Source organism: Amyelois transitella, chromosome 2, assembly GCF_032362555.1.
Source record: "Amyelois transitella isolate CPQ chromosome 2, ilAmyTran1.1, whole genome shotgun sequence".
Classification (NCBI taxonomy): Eukaryota; Metazoa; Arthropoda; class Insecta; order Lepidoptera; family Pyralidae; genus Amyelois; species Amyelois transitella.
The window spans coordinates 13,047,512-13,059,731 of NC_083505.1; the positions used below are offsets into that span (position 1 = coordinate 13,047,512).

Below are 12,220 nucleotides of genomic sequence, written 5' to 3' on the forward strand. Positions count from 1 at the left end.
TAAAAAAATAATATTGATATTTCTGTGCCTGAAATGTGTATTTAGGAAAAATACTTTCGTGTACTGACTGAAAACACATATTGAATCTATATTGATACAATATATACTATAGCTGTAACCGATAGCTAATAGTTAGATAGGTCAAGAGTACCCGAAACCGCCGAGCTTGCATGAAGGGAGTTATGAATGTGGATGAAGTATGCGGAGATCGAAGGAAGTGGAAAGATGTAGTCTCTGCTTTCCCCTCTGGAAAAAAGTGATTTTATGTATGTATGTACAGACGGCCTCTGTGGCGCAGCGGCGGTACGCTTGTCTGTGACACCGGAGGTCCCGGGTTCGAATCCCGGCCAGGGCATGATGAGAAAAGAACTTTTTCTGATTGGCCTGGGTCTTGGATGTTTATCTATATAAGTATTTGTTATAAAATATAGTATCGTTGAGTTAGTATCTCGTAACACAAGTTTCGAACTTACTTCGAGGCTAACTCAATCCGTGTAATTTGTCCCGTATATATTTATATACAGTACTTACACTACTGTACTAGTTACAGTACTTCATAAAAATATCGCGTGACCGGAACGTCGCAACACGCGATATCATGCAGCGAGTAGAATAGTATCATACGAGCGAGGCGTGTGCGCACTACCACAATAGAACACCGATAGCACAGAACAAAGGCAACATAATCTATCATACGATACAACGATGCCTTAATAAACACCTGTTTATGGGACACCTGTCCCATATCGTAAATACTTGAATCTGTAAAACCACTAATCAGTCGAGTGACTAGGTAATAAATTTTGTGCAGTTTTCAAAATAGATTTTCCGGACCGATCATGATTTTTTTTTACTTTAGGCTTTGTACTGCGGGCGATGCCTTATGTATTGTGCTGAGGTAATAATTTTATATTTGTTTCACCAGGAAAAAATATGTCAGTCTTAAAGATCCCGTGACGCAGTGTAAGTAGAGTAGATAACAGTTGATTTATAAGGAAAAACAAAGGGACATTATTAGTGGAATAGAGAATCAAACGCCAGGGAAAAAATACAGAAAAATTTAAGTAACAGTTATTATTAGATGCGTCAATTGAATATTCCTTTGCATTGTCATTGTTTTATGCGTCGACAACAATCCAGTTCGAAGTCCAACTGCACTTAGTGGATCTCCAGTTGCTCAAATAAAATCACACACAGAATTTTATATATATATATTATATATACGGGACAAATTACACTGATTGAGTTAGCCTCGAAGTAAGTTCGAAACTTGTGTTACGAGATACTAACTCAACGATACTATATTTTATAATAAATACTTATATAGATAAACATCCAAGACCCAGGACAATCAGAAAAAGTTCTTTTCTCATCATGCCTTGACCGGGATTCGAACCCGGGACCTCCGGTGTCACAGACAAGCGTACTACCGCTGAGCCACAGAGGCCGTCAAATAAGAAGAATTCATCGGGATATCAAAATATGGACTTTGGACTTACGCGATCGCACAGGTTTCCATTAACCGTGTTCTCTGAAGCGGTGACACAATGGATGAGTGTACGTTGAGAAAACAATGCACTTCGACTTTGAACTGAAAACAACTCCATTCGATATCCAATAACTGCATTTTAAACGTACATAATTTTACTTGTCCTGTCCAATTTTGTTTACAGATTATATTATCTTTATCACAAGCGAAAACACTCATTGATTACGAAATCTCGAAATATTACTGAACTAATAAAGATTAAATTTAGTAGGAATGAAGAATGTAATTAGGAGACGCCTGTTAAGAAAGGATTTTTGGAAATTCCCGTGGGTAAGGGAGATGACGAGATTTTTCGTTTTACGAGGGTGAATCCGCTGGCGTCCTCTAGTAATGAGAATATAAACTAGATATATTTTTTTCTAACTTTCCTCATTTTTACTAAGTAAAACTTTTCGTTCGTAAACGCTCAAATTATTGTATGAAAGATTGAAGTTAGTGCTAGTAACACACGTCTAAAGATGGGGGACATAAAATATTCTTATGACATAAATAAAAACCATAAAATTATAACGATTGTGACAAGTAATTTGGATGATTATACCGGCTTTTACTCCGTTTGGTCAGGTCAATAAACTCGCGCCTTGTGTGAATCATTTTCAAAGTCGTGGTTCGAGAGTTAACCAACCCATGTGTGTACCTACGTGGTATGAATTTTCAATCCACACTAATAATAAAGAGGAAAGATTTGTATTTTTGTATGTTTGTGTGGAATAAACTCAAAAACTACTGGTCCGATTTTGATAAAATTTGGCACAGATATAGAATAGACCTTCAAAAGTGACATAGGCATAAATTTGTTTTTACTCTTTGTTTATTTCAAAATATAAAACACAAAAATATGTCCACCCGTGCGAAGCCGGGGCGGGCCGCTAGTAATTAATAATTCAATAAATACAACGGTTTTTAAAATAGTTTTCGTTTTATTTTGCCAAATTTTAAAAAGGTTTATATGAAAATGTATAAGGTATATTATATGTAAATTTCTGTGCAATAAAGATATTGCAGACAAAAGAAAAAATAATATAAGGAATGAGTGGCTCATAAATATATAGTATATAAAAAATCAAATTAAGTTTATGGTTACAAAAAAATTAAGATGAGATGGAAATTAGCTTAAACTTTAAGTTTACCCAATGACATACATGACAAAACGGGTCGAACCCCAAATAATCGCTCAAGACTTTCTCTCTCACAACGGAGAGACAAATAAACTTGGGAAACTTTGTCAGTATTTCAATCTCAGTTCCATTACTAATCCATACAGCTGCACGTGGCCTTTACAAAATACTATTAGCAATGTACCTAAAGTCGTGAGTATATGTATGTATGAACTAGTTAGTAGACGTGATAAATTCAAATCAAGAAGTCAATGTTATTATAATTGATCCCGACCTGATGTCCAGCCTCGGACCACACCACCTACACGAGACTTAATTGTAATCGTGAAGACACGTTGATCAAGTTTCGCAGCAACACGACCTTGAGACGAGTCAAGGTCTTGACCATTGTCAGTAGTTTTATGTGAACATTGACTTTATTAGATGTAGTTAAACCACTAAGCATGTTATGATAAGACACAAACAAAGCCGTGAAGTTACTTTTTTTTATTCTTCCATCGAATTATGCGATAACAGGCTTGATGAAGAATAGTAAGAAGATAGAGGCTTATAAATTTGAGAATCTTTAGGCGACAGGCTAGCATACTGTCCTTAATACCTGTTCCATCATTCCTGGATACAGAAATGATATGTGTTATTGCCTATCGTGTTTCTTAATTCCTTGCGGGGTAGACAGGGCCAGCAGTTTTGAAGAACTGTTAGGCTACTATCAGCTGCTAGGCCTAATGATAGATTTGAGATTCAAATAGTGACAGGTTGCTAGCCCATCGCCTTAAACAAGAATCCCAAGTTTATAAGCCTATCCCTTAGTCGCCTTTTAATTACGACATCCATGAAAAAGATATGGAGTGGTATTTTTTATATCGGTGCCGGAAACCACACGGTACTATAGTAATAGCTACGAAAATAAATAATCGACATGTATAGTTTTTTGTTTGGCTTTTCGCAACATGTTTATTAGGGAAAGTTGTACAATATCCCTGACTGAATCTACCCTTAAAATTGTCCCCAATTCATGCGGAGCCCTCAAGGTAACAGCTATACATAGCTATATCTCTTAACACAACGACACTTCAAGGTTAGTTTACGGATATCATCTTCCGAGATAATGAACCACAGAAATATCGATATTTTTATGAATAAGTGTTTTAATCGATTTAATTAGTGTACGCATCCGCATACGGCATGACTGGTGACCCCGGGTGGCGAGGTCAGAGGTCACAGGTTATCAGGACACCCGAGTACTGTCCTGATAACCTGCTCGTATCACCGGCCACTGTTTATCCGGCACCGGCATTATTCGTTTATCTTCAAATTTATTAATAAAAGTATTTAAATACACGACTGTTATAAAACCAAAATTAACCACGAAAATTATCAGAAAAATATTTGCAGAAATGATTTATGAAATTTATCATGACATCAAGGATCCGATAAGAAACGCCATAGTTCAACACATATCTGTTTTGATATTAAATATAGCTTGAATATATCTATACTACATCTCTTTCCCATGGATGTCGTAAATGGCGACTATGGGATAGGCTTATAAACTTGGGAATTTTGTTGTAGGCGATGGGCTACATACACTATTTGAATCTCAATTCTAACATAAAGCCAAACAGATGAACGTGGCCTATCTATCTCTCCAAGACTCTGTCTACCCCGCAAGGGATAAAGACGTGACTATATGTATGTATGTATATGCATATGTTTTGAAAGATTAAATATTAATCGCGATTATTAGGGTTAATAGAAATCAAATTAACCCATCCTTCGGATTTTGTTTAACCGCTTTGTCATTCAGAAAATTTTTGGTTACATAACGTACATAAAATCACGTCTTTTAACGGTACAGGGAAGACAAAGCCAACCAAATCTCGAGAAGACTGGAAGACCACGGAGGAAGATTTAGCGTTGTCAGCTGCTGACCTCAAAAGATCTTCTTCAAGTTAAGTCCCGTAATAAAATATTATAAGAAACTAGCTGTCCCGGCAAACGTTGTTTTGCCATATAAATTATTATTGAGTAATTTCAAGTTAAAAAAAAAATTAAGGATGGACAACCCTAATCACTAAGGGGTATGAAAAATAGATGTTCATCGATTCTCTGACCTATTCAATATGCTCACCAAATTTCATGAGAATCGGTCAAGCCGTTTCGGAGGAGTACGAAGACAAACATTGTGACACGAGAATTTTATACATAAGATAATGTTTCATATCTAGCACAGGCGTAATTCTATGATTTACCAGCCTACACGGAAAACATTCGTGATAATTGATGAAGGTATAATAGTATGTACCGCTTCCATGTCAAATGTCTAAAAAACATTAAAAAAAAAACCAGTATAACCAGATAGTTTTGCAGATAGTGAACAAAGTCCAAGTCATATAAGTTTTATATTTCATACATACATAACTCCTGAGGATGTTTTCTCTCGTCCTAAGAGTATCGGTTGGCAATACAACTAATGTAAAATAAAACAGAAAAGTTACTTCTGTACTGACACGAGCGGCTTCGCACGGGTGCAATGCTGATTTTACCTAGATACACCTAAATATTTCTCATGAACACTCTATATTTAAAAACCGCATCAAATTCCGTTGCTTAGTTTAAAAGACCTAAGCGTACATAGCGGGACAGACAGCGGAAAACTACTTTATTATATACGATGTATTGATACCTACATACATGCATATATAATCACGTCTATAGCCCTTGCGTGGTAGACAGAGTCAGCTGTCTTGAAAAGACTTCCTAATACTACACCGTCAGCTGTTTGGCTTAATGATAGAATTGAGATTCAAATAGTGACAGGATGCTAGCCCATCGAAAAGAAGAATCCCAAGTTTATAAGCCTATATCTTAGGCGCGTTTTACGACTTCCACGTGAAAGTGGTCCTATTATTTTTTCTATTGATGCCGTGAACCTCACCGATGATGTAAACAAACTATGTTACAGGCGTGTAACCTAGTAGGTAGGTACCTAACAGTTGCATAGTCCTGTGTGTGTGCCTATCACGTGATCGCGCCGGCCTGACAACTCGGACGAACCGGCACATTATATCATAAAAGCGTGCAAATAGATACAGAAAAACAAATATACAGATATAACAGCACTCCATCCTTATAAAGTCGTGTTTAATGTCTATTAGTTGTGACATCTGTTAGTCATATAGCTACCATTTTTAAGGAAATACATAAATAATTTTGAAATTTTATCTAGTTTTTTTCACTGCGCAATAGATTTAGACGCAGTTTTTTTAGTATTACAATTTAAAAAAATTTTATTTAAGCGTGTCGACTACCTAGTCCAGGTATGTATGGATAGTAATCTATGGTACGTAAAATTTAAATATGTAGACTCAATGACATGAAGTGCCTTCTATACGCTCGATAATTTGACATAGGTTTCACTGAAGCTAACAATTCGCACTTTAGCCAAATTCAATATTTGTATAAGCCGCGGAGTTTTTGTAAGGATACGCCTATGATATGACACGCCGAAGGACAACAAACATGCGAAATGGATGGTGCGATAATATCGAGTTAGAATTAAGGCTAAGTTGAATCGTGATAATTTTGTTAGTTCCTTTTTTAAATAGATTAACAGCTCTATGGTCCTGTTATTTGATATCGGTAATTAAAAACAAATGTTATAAGAAAATCAATCAAGCCTATTCAAAAAAGTGCCATGTAGTTCCCGGCACCAATAGAAAAAAGAATAGGACCACTCCATCTCTTTCCCATGGATGTCGTAAAAGGCGAATAAGGGATAGGCTTATATATCTGTCACTATTGGAATCTCAATTAGGTAGGTATATCATGAAGCCAAACAGCTGAACGTGACCTTTCAGTATTTTCGAGACTGTTGGCTCTGTCTTACTCGCAAGGGACAAAGACGTGATTATAAGTAAGTAATATTCAAAATTTATACCTCAATTAAACACGATCAAGTTATGTTTGATTCGTTTTACAAGATTTAATAAATTTTGAAAGATCCTTAGACTAAAAAAAATCAGTTCTGTTTTTTATTTCGCATACAATTTGGCGCGCTGCCAAATTCAATCAGCTGATCTGTACTACTCCAGATCAAATTAATTTTGTACAAAAACAAATATAAAAGTAAATAAATAATATAGTTCAGATTACAAACATCCTCTTTCTAAATTAGTCACGATCAAGCATGGAGAGTGATCAAAAGTTTCATGATATTTAACATAGTTTATCCATAAAATCATATGATAAAAGTAGGTGCACAGATAACTAAACATAAAATATAATATAAACAAAATGCCATATGATTAGAGCACGCTCACATACGACAATAAAAATATATATAAATAAAACTTTGTCACTTTTTCTCAAGTCAAGTTACGATCCGATTAGAAATATAACAATATCATTCTACCTTCAAATCACGTTATTATATCGTATTAAAGTAGAACACGTGTTGTCTTGAAATAAAGGCAATAGGTAGGTACTAACCGAATGTTACGGCAATCAGCAAATACAAAGGCAGAACTAATAAAAATATCACTAAAGACTATCACAGCCACTGGTTTTTATTTTTTTTAATTTATGTTACGATTATAATTTGTTATGGTTATTGAACGCACGCTGTGAAACGGTGTACTCCGCGCGGCGCGCGTTCGAAAACTGAATTCAAATCTTGGGAGAGTTTTATTCCAGCTAGTGATGTGCCGCTGACGGATCTGATATTTTCGACAAAACGTTGTCTATCACGAAATGGTCACGACCGCGTCTCGCGCTCATTCTTGCGTAAAACAAAAGTAAAACGCCGCCGGTTGATTTGTGGACCCGAGTCCGTTCCGTTGCGTTTCGTTGCACCACCACACCGGTTTATCAACTTTGGATGTTGAACTTATTGATATGAATCACGCAAGCGTTTTCTATGAATCACTGAAATGAAACTTTACTTTTGATTACTATTCGTAGGAAAGAATAATAAGTTATTCATGTTTTGATAAGGAAAAATAAGAATATAAAATTAGATCAATGTATCAATACCCTTGTTAAGATTGAGGACCCTTGCGGGGTAGACAGAGCCAAGACTGGTAAGCCACGTTCAGCAGTTTAGCTTAATGAAAGAATTAGATTCAAATAGTGACCGGTTGCTAGCCCATCGTCTACAAGAAAAATTCCAAATTTATAAGCCTATTAGCCCTTAGTCGCCTTTTACGACATCCATTACAAAGAGATGGAGTGGTCCTATTCTTTTACAATAGGAATATTCCCGGTACCAATAGGTGCCCGGAACCGGAAATAATCAAAACTTCTTATTGGCTAATGGCCGAAATACATAATCGATAATTTCGCCGTAACAATTTTGAAAACAACGGTACAGCACTAATCATGGCAACGCAACGCCATAATACATGTGGTAGGTTATGGATCGCTCCCACGTCCCTACGCCGCGTAATGGAATGGTAATTGACAAGCCCTTTTTACTTTCGATGGATGCCCGTGAACAAAACTTGTTCTTGACGAAGAAAATGAACGGAGAAGTTATTTTTAAAAGGTGAATATTTTAGTTACAAGGATATAGCTAGTAGGTACCTTATCATTTTCTCAACAATTACTAAAACGAGAAAAATTCTAATGTCCATAGCATGTCTCAATCGAAATATAATAACACAAAACAATTCATCTATGAAAATTAAGGATTTCAATTTTACCGATATTGAGAAAAACTTCTAGGTACATAGAAATGAACACAAAAATTGTCCATTTATTGTTTGATATACCTACATTTTTCAATTCGACGACAAAAACTTTATGAGAAAAGAACTTTTTCAGATTGGCCTGGGTCTTGGATGTTTATCTGTATACGTATCTATTTATTATAAACTAAAGTATCGTTGAGTTAGTTTCTCGTAACACAACTTACTTCGAGGCTAACTCTAATCTGTGTTATTTGTCCCGTATATATTTATTTATTTATTACGGGACAAGGGCTTTGCTTTGAGATTTCTAGTCTGTGTCATTTTCTGAACAAAACGCAGATTGATAGATTAGAATTGATTCGCATACAATGCTTGTAGTACCATACTTCTTATCGGCTCAATCTGTGTCATTTCATATGCCCCTTATTTTTTTAATTTTATTTACCATAGAGTATTCATGACGGCCAGTATCGTAGTAGGATAAAGCATCGCACGTTTTCAAAATATATTTGGGTATAAATGACGGTACGAATGCTACTAGGGAGAGATATGCAAATTTTTAAAACGTGCTTTTATAATTATTAATATTACTATACCTATATATAGTTTATCTCCAAGATAATGTGCTTCAATGAGGACAATCTGAATATATCGCCAAAGTTCAAGTTTTATAGGATAACCACCCGGCAACTATTGCATCCTGCCATATTTCATCACAAAAATGTACTTTACATCCAATGATATAAGGTTCGAAATGAGTGTGAGGTGGAAGGGCTGGAATTGGCGTGCTATTTGTCCTGTTGGAACTACTCCTACACACGTGAGACAAGAGGAACGTGGGGGCAAAATAACAACAGTTTTGTTGTAGGGTGACCATCAACTACACTTTTGAATCGCAAGAATCAAGCCTTGTATAACGGCCAGCGTTGTAATCTCGTCCAGCGGTGTATGGTCAGAACTAGAGAGTACCATAAAATTTAATAAAAAATATAATAAAAGGTTAATGAGACAAAAACAAAGCAAAAATAAAATAAGGGAGCGTGGCAAGTAGCAGACGTAGTCTCTGCTTAACCAATTAGGAAAAAGGCGTGATATACTTGTGTATGTTACGTATCTTTGTTATACTAATCGTAGCTGCACCCCGGGGCTTCGCCCTCGATAAAAATATCCTATTCCCAGGTTATTTTCTATCCGTGTAGGTACTTAATTTCATCAAAATCTGTCAAAACATTTTGCATGAACGATTTACAACTTTTGTATTTATAATAATAACGGGATTAAATTTTAAAAGTACAATAATCAATAAGGGATATTACTGATGAATGTGGATGAAGCAATAAGATGTAAACAGGGATCGTGGCAAGTGGAAGGATGCAGTCTCTGCCTACCCCTCCGGGTAAGACGCGAGTTTATGTATCACTAGTAATCTTTTAAACTGCATATTTTCCTTGGAGTGGAGACCTGGTGGTCTGAAACACAAGCTTTTGCCTAGCTTAGGAACCAGTCCCTCACATTATTTAATGCTATAATATTACCTGCAACCTTCTTTACCCTGTTGTTGTCAAAAAAATATGTGTAACATACATACGTATATAAAATCACTCGTCATTCCCTATAGGAAAGAAACCGATTAAAAAGATGTCTTGTAGACAACTGTGTATGCAGAAATCTCAGCGTGGTAACCGTCGTACACGGCCCGGAAGCCCGCCGCACGGAGTCACGCCAATGGGATAATTCCCGGCTCGATACCGGTCTCAAAGTCCAGCGGCAATCGTCCTGCAGGAATGGTCATACGGGCGGATTGTCACGTGTCAACAGATTATTGTATAACAGATTGAAATTGATGTGTTGATTGAATTGATGCATGCGACAATTTGGACGCTACCTGGGTCAAAATTCATATTAATAAGAGATTTGTATTTTTTTTTTTGTGTTTGTTTGTAAACTTAAAATTGCTGGACTATAGGCAAAGATATAGACAAAATCTTTTCTCAAGCTTTTTATTTTGAAAATGATCACGGGAGTGAAGCCTGGCGCAAGCCATGTGGTTCCCGGCACTAATAAAAAAAGAATACGGCTACTGCGTCTCATTTCCTTGGATATTATAGACTAGACGTATAAACTTGGGATTTTTCTTTTAGGCGATGTGCTAGCAACCTGTCTCTATTTGAATCTCAATTCTATCATTAAGCCAAACAGCTGAACGTGGCCCATCAACCTTTTCAAGATTGTTTGCTCTGTCTACTACGCAAGGGATATATACACGTGATTTTATGAATGTATGTAGGTCTATAAGATTTATCACACTTATCGTACAATGACGTTGTGGTAGATCACGAAGGGTGTTTGGCTCAAATAGTTAGTATCGATGTCACGCGGAAGAAACCCGGTTTATAAGCCGCGAGATAATATCCAGTCATAACAATCATAAGAGAGACCATATCCGCGTTATACAAAATAAATATGATAATTCGCCGAGTTCACTCTTTTAAAAATAAAAAAGTCATCTCATACTATTGCCAATTATTATCAGTGGAAAAAAAATTAGATGAACGCATTCTACTAATATTATAAATAAGTTTGTTTGTTACTTTTTAACGCGAAAATCTACTGAACGGTTTTTAATTCATAGTCATAATATTAGGAGGAATTAGGGGCAAGTAATTAATATTTATACATATGTTTAAAAAAGTATCAATGCTTATATGTATAGGAAGATTACTTCGATTTTAGATGTGACTTGTAAAGTTGAAGATAATAAATCATACATACCTACATATAATCACGTCTAAATCCCTCGCGGGGTAGACAGAGCCGTAAGTCTTGAAAAGACTGATAGGCTACTCACTGAAAGAATTGACATTCAAATATTGAAAGCTTGCTTGCCCATCGCCTAAACGAAGAAACCCAAGTTTATAAGCACGACTTTTACAAAATCTATGGGACAGAGATGGAGTTGGCCTATTTTTTTCCATTGGTGCCGGGAACCACACATTATGTATATACCTTACATTATATGTAACATATATAATATATGTATGTACATATGTAAATCTGTTTACGTGATATCAATTTTATACGACCATGTCACTTGTACCATCTTTTGGCTGTTTTGAATGTTCTACTCTTTAGGTGCAATAAAGAAAAGATAAATCAATCTATTTATTTATCTTGTAATCACAAGACCTCAAACTTATTCTCTAAGATATAATGATTTGATCCTTTGTTCAGAATAAGTTCACTTCAAAATTATTGATATTGTATCAGATTAAACTGATCTTTCTGAGTGCATCAATACAATTATTTTAGTATATGGTGAACTTGTTATTTACTTAGTTATTGTTTTTAGTAGAAAGAAGTTTTGTACCTTGACTCTTCATCCACAATCATGTAACAATGAATTATGTACAATTAAACAATGGCTTTTTTCAGAATTACATACATTACGCACAGCTGATGCAAAAAAATAGTGATATTGCAAGTTCACCTCAAGACTATGAGGCATAGACCCCACACTTCCCTCCAATTAAGACTCCCCTCCGAACTGAGTGGGCCAGGTCTAAATAAAGATTTAAATCATTGCCAATTGCAGGTCACACAGATCAAAGGTCTGCAATAACTAGTTTATAAATGAGATTATATTTTATGAATCTTTTATTGCTTATTTACACATTTTAGATATGAGTAAGCATGTTTTATTTATATACATAATAGGAATAACACATAAAAAAATTGTGTGCATTCAATTTTAATACTTCAAAACATGTAGGGGTTCTTAATATAAATGTTATGTTTTGTATGGTTGTTAATACTATACCTATGCCAATTAAAAAACCCAGTTGTGACGATTTTTTCAATGGATT

General features: G+C 35.5%; 1 protein-coding gene across 2 annotated transcripts in view; it reads right to left on the minus strand.

Moving 5' to 3' along the window:
• LOC106132197 (long-chain-fatty-acid--CoA ligase 4) overlaps positions 1 to 12,220 on the minus strand; it is a 46,408-nt gene that overhangs the window by 33,388 nt on the left and 800 nt on the right. The window contains exon 1 of one of the 2 annotated variants that reach the window (XM_060947104.1): positions 7,159 to 7,284. The exons of the other annotated variant lie outside the window; for it this stretch is intronic. The gene's annotated coding sequence lies outside the window, so the exon portion shown is untranslated. Of the gene's footprint in view, positions 1 to 7,158; positions 7,285 to 12,220 lie in introns of those variants that run through there. 2 annotated transcript variants of the gene reach the window in all.